This window comes from Hetaerina americana, unplaced genomic scaffold (genome assembly GCF_022747635.1).
Source record: "Hetaerina americana unplaced genomic scaffold, ioHetAmer1.1.p SCAF_28, whole genome shotgun sequence".
NCBI classification, from domain to species: domain Eukaryota; kingdom Metazoa; phylum Arthropoda; class Insecta; order Odonata; family Calopterygidae; genus Hetaerina; species Hetaerina americana.
Genome location: NW_027286852.1, coordinates 4,280,116 through 4,303,570, shown reverse-complemented (window position 1 = coordinate 4,303,570; position 23,455 = coordinate 4,280,116).

Below are 23,455 nucleotides of genomic sequence, written 5' to 3'. Positions count from 1 at the left end.
GATAGGAAGAATTGAGTAGAAGGATGCTGCGAGGAAATCAACGAATATATGAAGAATGGGAATATTGACACAAGATACAAATTGGCGAAGAAACATTTCGGAGAAAGGAAAATGAAAAGCAACAACATCAGGGCTGTAAACGGGGATATACTGATAGAAGGCAATATTGGCAATAAATGGAAGCAATAAATCGAAGAACTCTACCAAGGTCCTTGGCCGTTGGGAGAAAACCTGATGAAGGACGAGAGTGAAACGGATGACGGAAACCAGGGCCCATGTACACTGAGGAGCGAATTCGATAGAGAGTAAAAGACCTTAAGAAAAACAAAGCTCCTGCAGAAGAAAAAATCGACGCAGTCGATATCAAGGCACTCGGAAAGAAAGCCGGGGACAATCTGTATGGGATAATCAGAAATGACTAAAAAGATGGAATACTTCCTGAAGACTTTCAAAGGAGTGTGAGTATCGCGAAACCAAAGAGGACGGGGACAGAGAAATGCGAGGAACACCCAACCTAAATTCCTATGTCACATGCATAAAAAATACTTACACGAATAATAATTCGATTGATGGAAATGAAAAATGATGAAGATAACCTATCGGAAAACCAGTTCGGCTTTCGGAAGAACAGAGGGAACAGGGAAGCCATACGCTGTCTGAGAATCACGATAGAGGAAATAATACATGTGAACAAGAAACTGCATGTGGCATTCGTGGGCCTGGAGAAAGCCATCGGCAATGTGGAATGGAACAAGATGTTTGGACTGATGCAGAAACTCGGAATAGATTACAACGACAGAAGGATAACCTATCAGCTATTCAAGAAGCAAGTAGCCAAAACGCGAATGAGAGATGGAAGATATATAGAGACTAAAATTACCCAAGTAGTTAGACAAAGATGCAACCTCTCACCTGAATTGTTCAACATGTACCTTGAGGAGGCAATAAGAGAAGCACAAGGCATCGGATTAAACGGAATTAAGATCAACGGAGAAGAAATAAACATGCTACGCTTCGCCGACGATAGTGCAATGATGGCAGAAAAGCACGAGGATCTTCAAAGGTCACTAAACGTATTGGTTCTAGTTCTACAAAGATACAGCATGAACAAAAACAAGACGAAGATCCTAGTATGTGGGAGAGAGAAGCGGAATACAGCAGTCATACTGGAAGGACAAAAATAAGAGCAAGTGGATTCCTTCACCTTTCATGGAAATACCATCACATGGGACGGAAGAAGTACGACAGACATCAAGCAAAGAATAGCTCAATCTAAGAGAGCATCCACAATGAAAAGACAACTGCTGTGTTCAAAGAGGATAGAACTACAGACGAGGATACAACACGTGAGAATATTCGTATGGAGCGTGGCACTCTATGGATCAGAAGCATGGACCATCGGGAAAGTATACCAGAAAAGACAAGAAGCCTTCGAAACCTGGTGCTGGGGGAGGATGCTTAAGATCAAATGGACGGATAAAATAAGAAATGAAGAAGTATGTATACAGAAGAATAGACGAAGAACGGACCTTATGGAACACCATAGAGAAGAGAAGAACCAGATGGATTGGCACCACACCCTGAGGCACGATGGATTCGTGAAGAGTATAATAGAAGGAAAAATAGAGGGCAAAGTAGTAGCAGTATTTAGGGGAGGCGACCGACGGCTAGGTTATTTGAGCCATTAGGGATGGACAGGAAAGGATGAAGGGTGGAGAGAGAAACCTGGCGTCGGCATTAGCCTACTCTTATTTAAAGGCGCCAAGAGGACGGCAGCTTAACGTCCCATCCGACGGACGGCGTACTCACTCAATGTGTCATCCAACGAAGCACTCCATTCAGGGATCGGGATACCAATAAAAAATATCTGCCGCCCCCGGGATTCGAAACCTAGAGGGAAAATATTGATAAAACTTTTTCACAACCCCCCCCCTCCCCCACACATGTAACACTATATATTCTTCGGATTGCCCTTACCCTTTCTCACTTCGACTTGTGTTGTAGAGACGATTACCCTTCAGTACGCTGAAGAGGGCTACTTTGTGGCCGAAATACGCGTATTCGTATTCACCTTTCTTATCCTCTCCTTTTTTACCTTTTATCCCTTTTACCTACCTCATTATCCTTTTTTACCTTTTACCCCTTCTTGACTTGTGGCGCTAGCCAACTAATTTCATTTTTACTTTGTTTAGAAAGGTAAACTGTTTACGGCTATTGGAGTTTCACATTTATTATATCTAGAGGGAAAAGTTTCGCAGCACCTTTTCGTTTAAAACTATTGAGATAAAACGTAAAGCGCCATTGAATTGCTTCTGGAGTTTGGGTGGGAATCATTAGAAGAAAGAAGATTCAATGCTGGGTTGAACTTACTAAATAAATTCAGATACTCATGTTTCAGCGCCGAGGTCTCGCAAATTATTCGTACTCCTACATACATTGGTCGCTTGAATCACGTTTATAAAATTCGGGAAATACTTAGATGCCAGAACTAGCCGACTCAAGGACTCCGTCTTCCCACGGACAATACGGGATAGCAACTACTGGGTTGAAAAAAGCAAAAATTGCACTTGCCACCCATATTAGGGTTTAGGTATATTACTCAATCGCATGCACTTTCACTAACCTCGTGTGTTTTGTTATCATAGCCCATTCTTTTCACATGACCTAATTAGAATGCCTTCAAATAATGTAGTGCTCTTTCCATATTGTTTTACATTTTCACGTATTACACATTTACGTATTGTTTGCTCTTCCTTCTCTGTCTTTAAGGTTCCCCTTCCATCCCTCGTCTCTCTCCGTGGGGGGACCCTCCCGCTACCGCTATGTGTTGGGTCACATTCTCTACCTGTGTCCTTGGGGAGGAGACCGTTATATGTTGATTCATCCAAGTAGTCGTGAAATTTAGCATTCTTACTTATCAAATTCGAGCTTGCACCTTATTGGATTAATTTCTTACTGCATCCTAAGGTGTCATTGTTTGTTAGATGGTAGTACATTTAATTTGCATGCGTCTAGAATGAAAGGATTTTTGCATGAATGTATACGCCACTGTGGGTATAGTTTTGCATGTATGTGTTGATTTTACATGTGGCTTTGTTCCTTTTTACGGGTGGTGACCTAACACCACCCGCCATTGCGGCGGCTTGCGGGGATTTTGCAGATGTAGGAGTAGAAAAGTCTCAAGAGGAAGGCCAAAGGATAAATACATGGGTCAAATGAAGAAGAAAGTACATTGCAAGAAATACCAGGAAGTAAGCATGCAATTAGCATCAGATGGGGTAGGATGGAGGGCTGCAGTCAACCAATCTTGGGATTGAACGACCACTTATGATGAGTACACATCCCAGACGGGGGGGGGGCAAAACACTCAGGGAAGGCGGGGGGGGGGGGAGTGTGTCAAAAAGCAGTGAGAACGCACATAAGGAAGTTGATGGAAAGGAAGGGGGAGGAGGAGGTGAACCGCTTGTCAGAAAGGAGGGAGGTGCTCCTCTTCAACTGTTTGACGATTTACAATTGCTCCATCTGGTCTTATTTTTTGCCTTTGTTTAGCACATGTAGCATTTGCAATTGGAAGCCACAGGCGTGGTTGGTCTCGAATATATTTGGCGATCATTGATTTGGTATTCCCTAGGATCTTACTCGGAGGTGAAACGGGTCGAAGCGGAGTTGAAGATCCCAATTAAATTATTTGTTCGCAGTATTGTGCCGCGCAATGACCGCGGAAGGCTCGTCCGGAGCCGATTAGAGGGTTTTAATCAAAGATTGCTGAGATTATGTCGGGGAATTAGAGCGGTATTTGTCGCTCTGAGGCCTGTCCTCTCGTCGTGTCAGGCACCCCATAATCGCTCTGGGTTCACTTTTACTACGAAGGCATCGCAGTTTATAGCGCGTTGGATACACGAACACGTTTCGAGGGTTTAGCATAGTTGGTAGGCAAGAGCGCAGGTCATATATTGGGATAAATAAAGTGGAATCCAGCGCTTTTTATCAATTCAGATCCGGCTATGACTATCAGACTCCAAAAATAACAGAGCAAATAAACACTTGCCTTAACGACATATAACTCACTTTGAGGACAAGTTAAACCAAAAATAAATGAAGTATATGTCGAGAAACGGATCAAAATTTTATGACTTTACTGCCGTAGCATTAAAAAAAACAAAAGAGCCGAGGTCTATCATACAACCCTGCATATTCCAAAATCAAGACGCGGATATAAAGAGTAGTTTTGGGAACAGGAGAGATGACTTGCGGGGGATGATAATGACGGTGAAGTTTTCCCTTTACGTTAGAGTACAAGCATATACAGACGAGAGAGGGGTAACAGAAACGGAGGAGGAGTATTCATTGCCAATAAAAAATACCTTAAAAGCTATGCGCAAAAATCTGATGACCAGATTGAGAGCGTTCAGTACACAATCGAGAGATATAATCAGAAAAAAATACACGTATGATCATTTCATAGACCACCCGATTCCACTTCAGATGCGATAGAGGGTTTGAATAACCAAATAACTCATTTTATCCGCAATTACACGGAAGACGATATTATAGTCGGGAGAAACTTCAATCTTCCTTCAATAGAGTGGGACAAATATTGCAATAATAGCGCTGCAAGAAACCGTGATTCATGCGATGCCATCCTTAATAGTATGCTCACCGCCAACACGATGAGCCAAATAATAAGAACACCAACCAGGGACAATTCAGTCAGCTATGCACCCTTGCATTTTATTCCTCAGTAATATCTGGCTTCAAGAATTCGCACCTCAGGATTTGTCCAAGTAGTTTCCTTTTTTCCTGTGAGCGCTCCCCAATGTTCGAAGTAATTCTTTCTTATTAAATGAGTTAGTAATTTCCGTGGACAATTAATATGGACATCAAACAATTCGAAGAAGTGAAGCCTGAAACTGTAAATTATAACTCTTTCTTTGTTAATCCCTGTGTTACTTTAATCGACCTTTATTAGCATTTCATATTCACCGCATGTTGCCTTTTTATTCCTGGTCCTGTCGCCCATGTCTCATAGCCGTATAAAAGTGACCTTTATGCCTAATTTTTAAAGAGCTCCTTCATTATGTCTAGACTTGCCCTCTTTGCCGTTTCTTTTGATGACAAACGACTCCCCTTCCACGATCCCGCTTCGCACTCCCCTCTGGTTTCTTCCATCGACGCCGACCTGACTGCCAATTTTCTTCAATTAACTAGTAAATGACCTTTCCTAATTTTAATATGAAATTATCCAAAAAAAGTTTGAAGATGTTAACTTCACATTTTTGGCGTGGTTAATTGCTATTCTTTCCTCCGGAGAGGTTTACATGGCCTAACTTTGAAAGGGAAAAAACGACCACAGTTTCAAAATAAAAATAAGAACGCATAAAACAAATAAGAAAAAATACTCTTTTTTAAATAGAACTATTGTTGATTGGAACCAGCCGCCTGGAGGTTTGTTTGAGCCCTTTCCATCCAATTTTAGAAGTTTTAAGAATAAGTGCAAAGCAGCCAGTGGGTGAAAAACTTCATTATAGTGATTAAAAAATTGTCTTTGTGTGATGTGGACGGCATTTTGTATGTGACGTGGAAGTTTATTTGTATGTGATGTGGAAGTGTCATTGTATGTAAGAGTATTTTGTCTCCTATCTGTTTTTCTAGTGCGTGTATGAATGTTCGTTGTAAGAGTGATTATTGATCAAACTTGACCGTTGCCACCAGAACAATTGCCTAACTGCAACGTAATTCTTAAAGAAATAAATATAACCTCGACCTTTCTTTCTCTAAGAAAATTCGATCGTGTCGTGTCCACAAACAGCCGCATAATATTTACGAGTTCTTTTTACACGCTTTCATTTATTGTATTTTTCCTAGTCATTTAATCAAGTTCACTGCCTTCTAGACTTCAAGTTCAAGGGCCACTATGAGCACCCCTGCCGTTTTTCTCGCCTTTAGAATCTTTCTTTTCTTCTTTTTGTATCTTCTCTGCTTTCACCGCGTCTGATCATCGCAACCGTCTCTTGTCATTCATTCCCAAGGTCTATCGGAGTCCTCTGCCTCTTAAAACTGCAGATCGACAATCGCTTGAGTACTCTACCCCCTGAGTACTCTACCTCCATTATTTCACAGATCATACTTGACATAATCTTCAATGCATGCTTATCTTGTGTGCAGGCTAATTGGTCCAATGTTTTCGCAATTGCCTGCTCTCTTCCCCACTTCAAGATATGCGTCGCCAGGCATACACATGTTGCTAAAAGTTTGCTACATATTAGCAATGGCAAAAACGTTTCGTCTTTCTGCATTCTACGCTGTCTTTTTGCATCGTATGGTGTTATCAGCCACATCCTCTTTTGCTTACTACAATTACAAATTACTATTCTTGAAAATATTTTTCCAGTTTTCTCTCAATACTTATGCAAGTTATCCTCCAAGGTTTTCTTTGCTGCGTATTTTCAATTCCGATGGTATTACGTCGACTTCTGAAGGTTTTTTTGTGTAAGCTCTTCACTCTTAACTTCGATTTCAACACTTGAGCATTAAGGTTCCTTCCTCATCACCATTCCCGACTTCTTCTCCGAAGATCTTGCATATTCAAAGGAATCGCGAGATACGTGTGCCGCCACAGCAATTTTAGCGGAGTCACTCACCGACGTCCACGAGAATCCGAGGCCCTTTAAATGTGGTAAATTCTGGTATCGATTCTTCCATCGTATTCCTTACGTTAGCGACAGCACAGTGTGTGGCGTACACTCAATGTTGATATTTTCCTTGCTTCGATTAAAGCAACAAAAAATTTTGAAGAGAAAATATGACCGCAAAATGTGAATATCGTTATGCGTATTTCCACAGTCCGTTCTTCAACGTCAATTTCCAAACTTCGTTCGAGGCATTATTTGGACGATTGCTTTCATCGAGAGAAATTTGGTGTTGGTTGGCTCAAATCAAATGCCGTTCCTTCAATTTTTGGATGTACTCTCAGCGAAGAACTAAACCCTATAAATGCCTCAGAATATAATGTCACCGTTAATAGATGCAAATTAACTTCCCATCGCCAAGAATGAAGATCTACCTATCTACTAATTACACTGTGATCATAATTTTCCAAATCCTCCAAGCTAAACAAAAATTATTCTATATTATAGGACAGGAAGCATTGATACTCATATATATATATATATATATATATATATATATAAAATATCTTCGAAATGGAACGCTCATCGGCGACACACAAATATATAAAAACACAGATATAGATTTTTAGAATATAGAGACACAAAGAAAGGACACTCACAATTTTCACTCACAACACAACCATTCTCATGGCCACGATAGACGTCACATCTCTGTACACCTCCATTCCCCACAAAGAAGGCTTAGAAGCCCTGAAACATTACCTCTCCCTACGATCCACACCACACACCCCATCCACAGATTTCCTCCTCGAATTAAGCCAAATCGTTCTTACCAAAAATGCTTTTCAATTCAATGACAAAATATATTTACAAATAAAAGGCACTGCAATGGGCACGCGTATGGCTCCTGCATACGCCAATCTTTTTATGGGTAAACTAGAACACGACTTTCTGCAACAACAAACCCTAAAACCACTTTTCTGGGCCCGCTATATCGATGATATTTTCCTCCTTTGGTCCCACGGACGCGAAACTTTATCCTCTTTCATTTCCTCTCTCAACTCCTCCTCCTCAGTATCATTCACTTCTTCTATATCCGACTCGAATATTACCTTCCTAGATATCGATATTCACCTCCAAAACAATACGTTTCACACTTCAGTCCACATTAAACCAACCAATAAGCAACAATATCTTCATTTCGACAGCTGCCATCCTCCTCACACAAAGCGCTCCATCCCATTCTCACTCTCTATCCGTGGCTTCCGTCTCTGCAACAACACCCCCTCCCAACAGAAATACTTGGACCAGCTGCATGAATCCCTCAGAAAATGTGGGTACCCTGAAAAACTGCTAAACAGTAAAATCCTCAAACCGTCAACACAATACACTCCCCTCCCCAAACCAAACCGCCCAAAATGCCCTAATCTTATCACCACTTTCTTCCCCGGAACACACAAAATTAAACATCTAATCCGTGACCTCTTCCCAATTATCAATAACACTCAGTCCACATCACTTTTATTCCCACACTGTCCCTCTGTTTCATTTAAACGCCCGTCGAACCTGCGAGACATCTTTAAGTCCACAAATCCAACTTCAAGCACCCCCGTCTCTCCCCCGCCCCTATCCGCACCATGCAACCGCCCACGCTGCAAATGCTGTCATCTTTTAAGACCCTCCCCCTCACTCAGTACCAACTCCCAACCACTCGCCACCTGTACCTCAAAAAATATTATATATCGCCTCTCCTGTAACTTCTGCCCTGCCTTCTATGTGGGCGAATGCACGACCGCACTTTCCCTCCGCATGAATAACCACCGATATTCCACCAAATCACCCACCTTTCTTAATTATCCCATCCCTACTCACACCGCTTCCCACAACCAATCTTTTGACGACTGCTTCTCTGTTTCGGTGATTGAAATCCTTCCCAAATCTGCGAGTATAATAAAGGTGAGAACCCGCGAGATGGCGCATATTTGGGTGACCCAGTCATTTAAACCGCCCGGGCTGAACCAAGCCCACTGAATGCATCATATGGCTGCCTACATATCCCCCCACCCCCTTGTTCATTTCCTATTGGTCCCTTTACCTCTCCTTCCCCCACCTCTCCCCCGAACATCCTCTCCGCTCTTCCCCGAGAACGCCATTCTGAAGACGACAGCCGTGCTGTCGAAACGTAAAATAACAAATTGTGAGTGTCCTTTCTTTGTGTCTCTATATTCTAAAAATCTACATCTGTGTTTTTATATATTTGTATATATATATATATATATATATATATATATATATATATTGGCCGGCCCCGGTGGCGGCGGGGTAACGTCCTCGTCTGCCATTCCAAGGGTCCCGCCTGGGTGAGTTTCGCTCCATCTAGGGCTTGGGTGTTTGTAAATGTGACCATTGTTATCGTTGTTAATAGTTCGATGTAAAGGCCAAAATGTGCTGTTTTCGGACTTATACTGAATAAATAAAAATAATAAAAATAAATAAAATATATAATGGGCTGACACAACATAACACAAATAGAAAAGAATAGACACATATAAAAGAACACTTACACGGTAAATTGTTCGAGCTTTCGGCCCTCTTAGGGGCCTTCTTCAAGAGAGACTGAAAAAATATCTTTGATACTTTGATATATCAAAGATATTTTTTCAGTCTCTCTTGAAGAAGGCCCCTATGAGGGCCGAAAGCTCGAACAATTTACCGTGTAAGTGTTCTTTTATATGTGTCTATTCTTTTCTATTTGTGTTATGTTGTGTCAGCCCATTATTGTGCCGCTCGTGTGAGTTTTTCCGGACAATCGTTATATATATATATATATATATATATATATATATATATATATATATATATATATATATATATATATATATATAAAAGAAAGTCGTAAAGCGTGTTAGTTACACCATTTATAACTCGAGAACGGCTTATCCGATTTTCATGATGTTTGGATTTTTCGATACGACTCATTAAAGAGGAGCACAATAACTATTAAAATATCGCAAAAGTATCGTATTGTAAAATATCGTATCTTATCGTCGATTTAAACTATATATGGTTTTTTGGATTCGTCTCCACCCAGAATAGCAGAGTGTCCATTTAAATATCGTTAAAGTTTCGTATCGTAAAATATCGTATCGTAATATCGTATGATAAAATATCTAATCGTATCGCTTCATGGAAGAAATTTCGGCGTCGGAAGCAAAGTGACGCGGTTCCTGGTGATCCGGAAGCGCGTTCTACTGATGTTCTTATTTTGTATCATTCGTCCCGGAATGAAAACTAAATTTGTTGCGATGGTTTGTGGGAAAAGAAATTCCCAGACAGTGACTGATCACAACCTCTCAACCAGAATTACATTCTGTAGTAGTTTGCGGGAATATTACTTCCTCGCCAGTCACCAACTACAGACACAAACACCCAAACCCAAAGTGGAATCCTTCACAGGGTTACAGGGACTCTGTTAAGGATACCTGGGTTTATGAACACATTAAAAGTATCGCATCGTATCGTTTCATTGAAGAAATTTCATCATCGGAGCAGGGTGACGCGATTATCTATTAAAATATCGTAAAAGTATCGTATCGTGGTATCGTATTGTAAAATGTCGTATCGTAAAATATCGTATCGCATCACTTCCTCGAAGAAATTTTAGCGTCAGAAGAAAGGCGACACGCTTCCTGTCGTTTGGGACACGGCAATGTCTGAAGCAACTATTTCTGCATCTCCAAGTCAGATACGCACATTATTTGCCATCATCCTTTCGACATGTTTCCCATCCAATCCACGTGACCTGAGGAACAAATACAAGGATAGCATGTCAGAAGACATTTTACATCGAATTCGTGTAAGTTCAAGAAATCTCGATATTGAGGTAAACGAGAAGATGCATAACCAGGCCCAGGCCTGTTGATTGAAGACATGCGCTACCCTCATGAGCGGCAGTTTATTGGTGAATTAAGGAATGGCTGCACCGATTTCAATGATATTTGGTGTTTTGGATTCGTCTTAGCCCAGAATAGCTATTAATATATCGTATCGTAACATCGTATCAATGATATGCTTTGTTTTTAGCAATTTAATGACTGAGCTTCGTGGCAATATTAAAAATATTGAGAGAATTGTTGAGACTTCAACTCGAGTAAATTCGAGCTAAGCCCAGCTCGAGTCGATACGTCACTATAGTGTCTGTGAACAAATAACAGACAACAAGCAAACATTTAGGTTACCGGTCAATTTGTTTCCTTCATATTACTATGCCGCGACGCAGAATATCTAACCATTCCCAACAAACCCGTAATGCAATTAGGCTTCGGAACATAATTAGCTCAAACGAAGATGTGGGTGACTGAAATTTCATAATTCATATTCGAAAGAAACTGCGGGAGATGCTGCAACAGTAACTTTTAACGGAGTTATCTGCTAATATGCATTTCAATGCAACAATTTCAGAGTGTAAAAATCATTCGTCTTGATCAAGGCGAATGATTTTTATGCCCTGAAATTTTTGCATTGATATTCATAATTCAGAATCAAATCGTTGGTACACTGCATTCATTCAAACCTACTGACTTTGTAACAAACAAATACGAAGTCACCAAGCATCCATCTGAATTTTTAAACTCCTTGAATGTGCCTGGCTGAACAATGCTCAATTTACAGCTGAAGATTGGCTGGGCGGACATGATACTGCAAAACCTAAACCAACCAAAACTATGCAATGGAATGCGTTTGGAGATAAAAATGCTGATGATCAATGTGATTTACGAGACTGTACTCAAAGGAAAATTCAAAGATGAAAAAAATCTCATTCCGAGGATTCCTATGATCCCAACCGAAATGGACTTGGAGTTTAACCGAAAAAATTTCCTATTCGTGTTGCGTTTGCGATGGCGATTAACAAATCACAAGGCCATTCGTTGAGTGTTTGTGGTCTGAATCTAGAAAACCCATGTTTTTCTCATGGTCAATTACATGTGGCATGTTCATGTGTTGGTAAACCATACGCTTTATTTGTTCTTGCACCTGATAACAAAGTAAATTTTTTTTTGGATACCTGAAGGTGCTTGACTCTAGAGAATAAACCCGAATGTATATATTGAATAAAGAAAGTATCTTTCTGACAAGCCATTGCAATACGTATTTTTGCAGTTTTATGAATTTTTTTCTTATATCATTATAACAAGTCGAATATGATTAAAATCGGTACAGCCGTTCTTGATTAATAAATGTTATAACTACACTGTTGATTGATTGTTTGGCGGTACGAAGTTCGCCGGGTCAGCTAGTTTATTATAAACAAGAATATTTCCATTGCCTATTACAAATGTGCTAAGAATATGTTTTTATCAACACATTAGGGTGCTGGTGCATTTGTGTATTGGTAAATAAAGAACTTGGTCGAGAGTATTTTTCCTCTTGTAACACACTGAATTAAGAAGTGTAGGACCAGGCAAAACGACTTCAAATAAATTAATGAAAAAGGATGCTCCAGTAAAAAATAGTAAGAATCATATGAAATCAGAATTGAAAGCGAATTCTTTTTGAATAATGTAATGGAGTTGGTCACAAATGCTTTGTTGTGACTGGACAAAAATTATACCAAGACATAAGGGATAAAACAAGTGACGGAAAAAAACGATTTAAGACGATTAAACATGTTGTGAACACATATTAATACACACTAACCGGAGAGGATTTTTTATGTTTAGTAAGATGTGTGGCAGGGGGTGCAAGTAGCAGGTGAGATGAGTGAGGGATCAAGGAAAACAAGGCAGAGAAAGGGAAAAAACAGTATCACTAATTCCTCATAACGGTGGAAATTCTGCCTCCAAATGCCTGAATGAGATCACGCAGCTGTCAAATTATAAAATATGCATATTAATCACATATTATCACGGGGAAATTTATATTCCTACCCCATAGTTCCAATCCAAAGTACATGCAGTCATGAGGAGAATTCAGGTGCCTAAGTTCGAGGAGCTGGAAAGCGCCTAATGCCTGTTGATTTTTGAATGAGATCGAATAGTTTTTTAGACATGAATAAAGTTGGATTTCTTCCTATTATATAAAAATAATAGCTGGACTTGGGACTCTTATGCTCTTTTGTCGACTAAAAATAATATTCATTTAAAAATAGCAAATTAATTACTTCTCCGAGTCATCACTTTCTTCGACAATCGAATTTCCACTATATCAAATCCGTATCTGAAACGATTTGGCAAAGAAGACTTCGATTTTTAACCGTGAAGCAGTTTTCCGAGAAACATTCCTCAATATTTCAATGTTGTCCTTGGCAGCGTGCAGTTTTGGCGCCAACAGAGGTGGCAGCACCGACCGCATAGATGCGCCAGACTTGGTGGCCGAAGTGAGAAATTCAATCGGCCGCCTGGTTGTGGCGGGCTCTTGGACAACTGAATCGTTGAAGAGGGAAGGAGGGGTGGGAATATGTGTGTCAGATACATATGTATTTAAATACGATCAGCGGCTGCATGGGTGGATAGAGCAAGTGGCTTAGTTTCCTAGGGAACACCAAGGTAGGCGAATATTTGGAAGTGGAATAATGAAAAATTGAAAGTGAAAGATCTAGAGCTCGAGAAATCTCGCAGCTTGGGTGATGCTGAGGGTCCCCAGAGGCGTCTCCGGGAAATGAACCGGGGCCCTCCGATCTGCATGTCTATGTGGTAGTGAAATTTTGCCTTCTTACTTTTCAAATTCTAGCTTGTACGTTATTGGATAAATTTTTACTACATCCTAAGGTGCAGTTGTTTGTTAGTTGATAGTATATTGTGTCTGCATGCGTGTAAGCCGTTAGGGTTTTTGCGTTAATGAATGCGCCACTGTGGGTATAGGTTTGCATGGATGTGTTATTTTTGCATGTGGCTTTGTTCTATTTTACGGGTGGTGACCAAACACACCCCGCCACACGCCCTTTCGGCGGCTAGCTGGGTATTATGTAGACGTAGATATAGTCCAACACTCTGCCGACTACCACGTCCCCCATCAAGGGTAATAAGACCAGGAATCACTGAACCTACAGTACCAGAAGACACATGTGAATAAGGCATTGGATGAAGCCAAGATCCTTTGTTGCCCAGATATTATCGTAACTTTGGATGTTAGAGCAGTGCATGCCGGGGCCATTCTGAGTGTATTTTGAAAGTGTAGTCAGTCGAATTATATGTGAATGGAAAGGGTGCTGGGAGCTCCCCGTTCTACCTCACATAGAAAAAGTCAGATATTTCCAATTCTATATTCAGGTTAATTCAAACCAACCAGTGAAAACTGCAAGAATTTCTATGGACATGTGGCACACGTTATGACATACTAGAATGCACCAAACTCGAGAAACATTTGGTACGTGATGAGGAGGTCGATGTGTTGAAACCAGTCGTACCTAATTAATTTGTTGGAAAGATACATTGGGTGTTATTTTACTTCAGTGAGAAACCTCGCAATTACAAAGCTGCCGTTGGTATTCAAGTTTAGGCGGGTGCTGGTTGAGCAAATGATACGTGGAATGATAGATTGCCAATTCGCTGCTTGAAGATAATGGCTTCAGCTGCCATGACTTGGTACAGTAAAAAAGAAGAATGGTGTGGACTACGCATACTGTTCAAATGTACGAGGGCTGTCCAGAAAGTAACCTACGTTTTCGTGTCGCGAGCAAAGTAATGGGGGGATACGAGTGTTTGCTGTGTTGACACACACACCTTAGGGCAATACGCCTCGAGGTGCAGGGTTCCGAAGGCCGCGCCACTTGTCGTTTGTTCAAAATTAACAATACAATTGGAAATCCCGCCGAATGTAAAATCCGTTTATTGATAACAAACTTCAAAGCTGCTAAAGTTCATCATTGGGAAATCTGTGTTCTGTACGGACCGAATATGATGAGTGCGTGACAATGAGAGATGTGCGTCAGTGTTGCCGTTCATATTAGAGTGAACACAAATGTACACGATGGTGTCACAGAAGTGGCCAACCATCTGTGGTGGTGAAAAATGGATCGCACCTGAAAATTGACGAAACGTTCGTGAAAAAACTGGCGTTTTGCGATATCTGAAATCTTTTCACAGGTTTCTACGGATTGCTACGACTTTGTTGCATGGGAACACAACTGAGAAGTTAGGCTACCACATGTTTTGTGCTCGCCTCGACGAGGAACTTTAAGATGCCATCATCATAGTGGCTGCGGTCCCAGGCGGCAGAATGCATGCGCGGAAGGAGTTCGTGAGCTGGCTCATAGGTGTGAGAGATCAGCCATCTTTGGCAAATATTTATAAAATAGTAGTGATATGAAGTTTTGAGATGAAAATAATAAATTTTCTGTGTCTATTCCAGTGCATTTTTATAGCATAATGGAGGCAACGTTCTGAACAGCCATAGTACAATAAGGCAGCCAATCGTCTTGGACTAGGGCGTACAATCCCAAGTTACGTTGGTTTGCCTTGCACGGCATTGACCAAGGGGGTGGGTGATCGCATCGCTCAGAGGCTATTTGTGTCGCGCGGCGCAACCAGAGGTGGCCAAGAGGGAATGCTTTTGTCGGTGGTCCAACATTTTGCAAGCCATGAGCAATGCAAGAGCTGCACTCACGGAAGTTAGAAAATCCAACGCGAACGGAGAAAATCCTGGCATCACTGCATTCTGAATCTCCTTTCGTTGAAAGGCCTTAAGAGGTGGAAGACGTCCACAGGCTGGGAAAAATAAAAACGCGACCCTCGAGGTTGTTGAAGAAGAGTTGAGTTGTGATATACTGACTGGTGCCATAGAATGATACTACGTATGACGGTCTGACCGCAGAAGCATCGGCAGAGAGCAATCGGAAACACTCACTCGATACTAATCCCGGAGACGTGCTCTGTTTTTGAGGTCCTTAAAGATAGCACATACAATGCAAGTCAAGATAGAAGCGTAAGACCACGCAACGATTAAGCGATATGAGAATATCTAATTGTATTTTTATTGCATTAAAACGCATTTACATTTAAAGGTACCTTCCTAGCAACAAAGCGGTGATTTTATTCCGACCAATGTAACTTTCCTCTCCACCCTGCATCTTTCCATACCACCTGTATCCAATGATTTTCATTATGGGAATTACAAAGGAACTGAAAGCATTATCCGAAAGGCTTTCGATGATAACCGGTTAAATTTTCCAAACAGAAAATCTTTCCCGAAAAGACCCTAAATATTCCCCGAGTGAACATAAGAGGGTAAAGATTTCTTTCTCGAGAGCCACTTAATGAAGCCTTTTAGACTCGGAGGAATCACAAATGTGAAGAGGAAATGAATACTCTTCCATATACAATCAATTTACCTCCGCATTAAGGAATAGGCTTTTGAGATGTGGGCGTGGAGAAGGATGGAGAAGGTGAAGTGGACAGAAATCAAAACAGATGAGTAAGTGCTGGATATGGTGAGAGGGGAGGAGAGGGGATCGTTGGGATAATTCCAAAAGAATAGGAAAGGAAAGATTGATCCAGAGCATTTAACAGGAGATTGAAAGTTGAGGGTTATGATACGTACAAGGGAGGATGACAGGCAAGCAAAGCAGGAGGAAAAGTTTAGGTATTTTAGACGGAATGAAAGGAGATACAAGGTTTGTATAAGAAGTATCTGTAACATTTTTCCCGGTGTGTGCGTGGAGCGCTCAATTCAAACCGTCGGTTAAGTATGCGCATGATTGCAGATCGTATTGGCATTGATAAGACAGTGGCAGTGCAAACCATTACCACTGAATATTTGGCGATGCGAAATATCTGCTCTAAACTCGCCTCGATGGCCTTTGGACGGACGACTAAGACCAAGTCGAGTGTATGCTTACGAAGACCTTTTGCGACGGCATCGCGACGATTCTCCAACTCCCGTACAGTCGCCACTTGTCATCAGCAGACTATTTCTCATTCCCAAAAATGAAATCCTCCCTCAAAGGACACCCCCGTGGCACCTCAAGTGCCGTCAAGGAAGTTTGCACGCTTATACCCTCAATGACCTTCCGCCTACCAGGAGTCGTGGAAAGGCCGCTGCCAAAGGTACGTCGACGCCCAAGGGATGTACGAGGAATTTGAAGGATTTTGAGGCATTGTAAAAATATCTGAAATAAATCTATTTTTCCGAAACTTTTCCTAATATTTTTATACAAACCATGTAGAAATTATGTGGATTTAAAGAACAGTTTAAAGAAGTTTGCGATACCAGGTTTTCTTGCTACGCGAGGCTAAGAAATGTAGTCATATTAAGCCTGTATCCCACTGAAACCTACCTTAAAAAGCAAAATAACGATTATAATAATTAGAAGTGGGCGAGATATGGGGCTAGCTTCTCAATATTACTTGCAATAGAAAATACATGGAGGTCAGTGAGCAGGGCATTCTTTAAGTTGGACTTTTAGCTCTCCTCACCAAATGCGATAATTTGCTTGATAACTAGATGGCGCAGGAAAATTTTTTTGTTTGGTTGAGGTGGAGAATAGGCGAAACAATGTAATGTGCGCAATATAAGCATATTTCATATCCTCGTGGCTTTAAAATCAGTTATCGGATAACTATTCTGTTGCAGAAACATAAAGCTATTGAATAATTTTATAAATTCCCTTTGGTTTCATTACTTTGGCATCACTTAAGTGTAATTCTATTGCTTAACCTGCATGGCTCTATAAAATTGCTAAAGCAGCTTTCAGTCATGCTTATTTGGAAATTAAAGGCATTTCACATTTAATTCCTAAATTAAAAACTAACTTTAATATTAATTATGACCGAGTTACTATTTAATAAAAGGATGATCTTATGCGTACACGAAATTAATTTTAAGAAAAAATCAATGAAGTTTAAAAAATGCTTACATGACCAACCGGAGAGAATTTAATTTTGCAAATGACGCAAATTATGACATTGGTTTATATTTTAAAAACCATCCATTAAAAAACTAAGAATTGAACCATGATGCATATCTATTCGTTCAGAATAACAATAGCAGCATAACAGAAATGATTATGTTTTTGGTGTTTCTGTTAAAACTGATTTTTTCTAGAACTATACTTCACGTTTAACATCAATATCTTTTTTGCTTACAGTATGCTATTCTTTAGAAATTTAAATGTAAAGGTTGCTAATTATATTTTGAGCCAAACAATGAAAAGACAGTAATTTATTGCTGAAAATGGCTTTATTGTTTTTAAAAGTATTCTCCATGATAATCTATACTTTTTTACATGCGCTCGAATCAATGTTCGTATTACATTTTCCACTCCGATTGAGGTACCTTCAAAACATGGTTCTTGAATGAATAAACGGTTTCTCCAGGCATCGAAAAACGTTGGCTGGCAATTTTTTCTTGATAAAAAGGAATAAAAAGAAGTCATTTTTTTGCTAAATCATGGTTGTACGGTGGATTGCCTATCAATTTGATGTTTTTACAGTCAAATAGGTAGTTGTTTCAGCCAATCTGTGAGAACTTACAATGGCATGATGAAGAATGATCCTTCGTTGCCGCTTCTTTTTCTGCATTTCACCAAGTACTTCTGGCAAAGAAATGCTCGCGTACCATTCAGAGTTCACGGTACTACGTTGTTCTAACGGTATGGTTGCCACATGCCTAGTTATTCCAAAGAAACAGGCGATCGTTTGCTTCAATGTGCTTCGTTCACGAATCACTTTTGTCGGATTTGGCTCGTCTTGGAAGCCCCATACGGTGGATTGCTGTTTTTTTCAGGCTCGTATACATAGATCCACGATTCGCCACCTGTTTAGATGTGTGTTTTTAGTGTTTTGTGTTTTTCACAGCTAAATGTTCATTCAATATCTTATTGACGTTCGTCATGCTAATCCCCAAGGATGCCTCAATCTCACGATAAATCACATGACGATCTTCCTTCACTAGTTCTTGCACAGCATCAATGTTTTCTAGCAAAACAACTGATTTCGGGCGACCTTCACGACTTTCGTCGCTGAGCGAACGGCGGCCATGATGGAATTCGTTATACCAGTGTTTCAAAGTGGCAAAGGACGGGGCTTCATCGTCAAAAGTGAAAGTAAGTTGATCGATGCACTCCTGTCTTGATAATCTCCGTCGAAAGTCGTCAAAAATCATCGAACGGAAGTGTTCACGAGTTAACTCCATTTTTTCGCCGAGACAAAATTTTCGAGTAACTGTAAACAACGAAAGTTATAGACAAAAAAAATGTTCTGAAGAGACTTAGCGTTAAAAGGGTCAAAATTTCAAATGGAAACGTCAGTTGGCGCCTAAGGCACTTAGTGTTTTTAAGGCTCAAAATATAAATATCAACCCTGGTATTCCAGGCCATTTTAGGAATCTAGTTAATATCTAGGCAGGCACTCCACTAAGGGACAAACAGATATTGCTGTTTCCCTAGGGACTACTTCATTAGACAGTGAAATCATTCCTATCCATCCACCTTTGGCAGCTGATGTTTGGCCCTGATTGTTGGTCCGCTTTCATCTGCTGCTAATAATAAGCATTGAATATTACGTCAGAAGTATCACTAATACGACTGAGATGATTTCATCGCTTTGTTTCTGATGTATACATATAATGGATGACTGCGTATTTTTCGATTGAATTCATCGATATCAATGGATCACCCTCTTAAAAAGCCACATCTCCCCAATGCCATGACACGTCGCTGGAAATCAGGGAAGGCACAAGTCGAGAAAAGGAACGTTTGTCATATTCGGTTTTCATAATCTGTCACACAATCATATAATTCTTTGGATTAAGCATACCCTTGTGTAATTAACATACTCGCGTGTAGAAATTCGCTGCAAAAATAATGATTCGAACTCGTCGAATCAACCTTACCTCGGTTGTGATTGGGCATTAAATGGAATAAAAAACATTTCGTTTCCTCCATCCACCATCTTCATACAAAAAAGCAATTATTGGCATTTAATTTTATTTTGTGTTTCACAGACAAGAATAATCAATTACATTTTGTATCTTGATTTTTCAGTTAGTTCACTATAGTTTACAGTATGCATTGGCAGTGCACATAACCTACATTTACGTAAAAAAAACGTAAAACGGCAAGTAGATGACGAGTAGAAAACCCGCATTGTCGTCAAATTACAGTCTATGGCCCATACCTGCTCTGTTCGCCTCAAGGTAAGAACGCAGCTTCAATCTGCGCATGCGCGTGTCTTATGTGTTTTACCCCGTTGAGTAACCTGGGGCTAATATGAGAACGTGTTCCTCCGCCGCGATGTCACTAGGCGGACAATTCTACCCGCCTACTTTGACATTTAAAAATGACAATTTGGATTGACTGGTAATAAATATCTTTGTATTTTTCAAAATAAAAACAGAGGTGAGCATTTTAAGCATAAACTAAGCGTGGTTAATTTAAAAGTGACAAATACCACTTAGAGTAGAAAAGTAATGTTTCCTATGATTAACACGATTTATATACACATAAGAAAAGAAAATCCACAAAGGTCAATAAAAATGATGTACCATTTGAACGAGAAGAACGTAATTAAAAGCTGCTCATTCGATCACATCAGGCCCCACGTGAAGCACGGATCTGCACATACTGGATCTGGATATGAGAAGGACTGCGATGGTGAAATGTAGAAAATATGAATTAGCGCCTCCTGATTCGTCATTTCATACTCATCATATTTGCATAAAAATTAGCCAAACAGGGATTCTATTCCTCTATACATTTCGCAATTCTGATTCAAAAATTTCTTCATGACAAATACATTTTGCTTCGGACCATTTGAGAGCAAACTGACTCCTTCCTTAGGAATACTCTTTGCCATTTCACTTTTTAAAAAATGTTAACGAGGACAATGCCGCCATTTTCTCATGAATTCCATAAAGCACAATCAATGATAAGAATAATGAATTTCATCCCCGTCATACAACAACATGTCATAGGAAGTTGTTTATGTCATATTTATAAAATTGAGAGCTAAATGAGGCGAAGATCTGGTTCCAATATCGACATATTGGAGGCGCTGAAGAGAGTTGTACGGTGTGCTCATCTTGGAACCTGGAGTGCAAAAAAAGACACGATGCTATTTAATCTATTATCATTGAGGCTCACTTTACGCGAGGTCACGGACGTGTTCGTGCGTCCCCAATCCAGATGGGGTGAATCCCTCAACGGAGAGGGCCTCAAGCCAGCGTTGCCATTTCTCATGGGATTCAAAGTACTTCCAAAACAACTGGCAACGCAGCACACAATGAGCCGTAGTACGCAACAGAGGAGGCCAGAGAGCAACAGGTTAAGTCACGCCCTAATTGCTCACGAAAATCTCGCGCACACGGTATTTCTGTTCTCCTACCCTACTAGTCACAGTGATGTTGTAAGCAAACTAGATCATGACTTTAGGGGGAAATCATGTCACGAGGAATAGCGAGCGACGTATCCCCTGGACGTGCACCTCCTGGAAGTGGAAAAGTCGAAATGTCCGTCGATCAGAGAAATGGCAACATCAAGGAAAATTCGCGAGCTGTTGGTGCTTGTTTCAAAGTACATTGACTGTTCGAGTATTGAGTACACTGAGTTCCTGGAATTCCACCCAGTTAAAAACATGTCCAGCTGCCTTTCTTGTTTTGTCCAAACACAGAAGTCATCGACATGGAAAGGACAAAACTTTGTTGCTGCGCGGCTGATCCCACTTCCAGACTCTTGTCATCCCTCGTAGAAAGGCGAGCAAACAGCGGGAGAAAAGGTGGAACGCAAAGGCAGGACTCGCAGCTGGCGGAAGAAGTCGCCGTTTCACGGGATGCTAGTTCCGGGACGCCATTGATGATCACACGTGGGGATACAAGCTTCGAGAGCTCTTAATTCGCTGAATCGCTAGCCTAGGGGCGGGGAAATTATAGGGAATAAATACGCCACATCGAAATAGATCAACATGGTCTAATGAGAGGGGAAAGGATGATAAAAATGACTCGATGAAATTCTTCTCGCCATGCATGAGAACGAAGGCAATCAGTCCGCGGTGAGGCTCGTCGAGGAAGTATTGCGCCCTTCAAAAGTGGAATATGGTGTATCTATTTTCACTTATTTTGACAGTTCAATACGCATCACGGCGGAGAAGACTCCTGGAGTGATATTTAATGATTTTATGGTGCATCAAAATGAAATACTGCCCTATCTTGCAGTAAGACGTAGAAGCGTCGAAAAGTTAAACTCCCCATCGACTAAGACATTGAGACGGTGGAAGGGACTACCCTACGGGAAATCACCGACAATCACTCAATCCAAGAAAGTATGAACTCAGTGAAAATGTTCTGGAATCCAGGCGAAAGTAGCTAAACCCTGCCAATGGAATATTTTATTTCCCCTGCAAAATGTCCCAGTGAGTATAAAATATATTGTCAATCTTACTCAACAATAATTGATAATATAAATTAAACTTTCAACAACAAACATGCCTGTCTCCACTACGCCTCAGGGAGTTCAACGCATTCTTCAACACGCACGCGCCTTGCACGATATTTTGGCGCTCCAGCCGAAGATGGATTAAATTAAGATGTTTGATTGAATCTACGATCTATGAATGAGGTATCAGATTTTTCCTTGTGGCGCTCAAAGCTTTTTGCCATCGGTAACCTTTAATTTAGAGGCAAAACCACTCATTATGTAAAAAAGAATATGAATCTGTTAGCTACTAATTATATACATTTAACGTATTTTCTTGTTCTCTTTGTGTAGGCATAGGAGTATCTGCTAACTATGTTATACTTGTAATATGTGTATGCATGTTGCATGAATTGTGTTCGGTCGCCCCCTTTCCACGCGGTTTTTGGGTAGATCGCGGGTTGCCATGTGCATGAAGAAAAAGGGGGGATGTATTTAGAATGGCTGGTGGCCTGCCACCCTCTGCCACACGTCCTTGCGACGGCTTGCGAGGTATTGTGAGGATGTCGATTTAAATGACAGAATTACCCAACATGCGAGTTCCGACCGAGCCCATCCAAAGCACCCAATCCTAGAAGACAAGTTTGATACCTTTCATAATTACTGGAATAATTTATTTATTCTGGCGTCGTGTTGAACAACGTATTTTTCGTAATTCCATTCCTAGTCTAATTAAGTTTTTGCTCACATGAAACATGTGCTAAATTTATCATAAAACCGTTGGCATCAACGAAGATAACCTAGGTTGGCAACATTATCTAATCCGCAATCAAGAGCAAGCGGCGAAATCAGTTCATGGCTCCGAGATAAATTCATTAAAATTCCATGTTTGAAATGCAACGTCACAGTTTTTGAGTCAGTGAATCAGTATATTAAAGGAATTTCAAGATGAGTTTAAATCAACCGAAGTAGAGATATTTGTTAAAGCGTTGTCTCCGCGGTCGTCAACATAACCAGTGCGATCTATTTTACGAAACGGAATTGCCAGCCAAATGCTGTAAATCTTGAATAATTTCTAGAACGTGTGGCATTCAGGGCTCAACTCATCATATTTACAAGAAAACTCACAAACATATTAGATATATATAACCTTATAGATCAATCATGCAGAGCTTTCTAACGACAACGCACAGGCTTCGGCGCCAATCAACCTGGCGCCATTCAAGGGGGATTGTGTTTCAATATCTTTCAAGTTAAGTCGAATACTTGTCAATACAGAGGACATGTAAATTGACCCATCGCAACGAGAAACCTCCCCCTGATCTACCGAGAGCTGGATTAGGATCTCAAAAACCCACTCCCGCCCCCACGACCTCAACCCCCCTCGGCAGGTCGGCTCGTTTCCTCGTCCCTGGCAGTCGACGGAGTCAGGGGGAAAGGAGTCGGGCATGAGGATTGCTCTGCAAATCGTTTCACTAGCAAC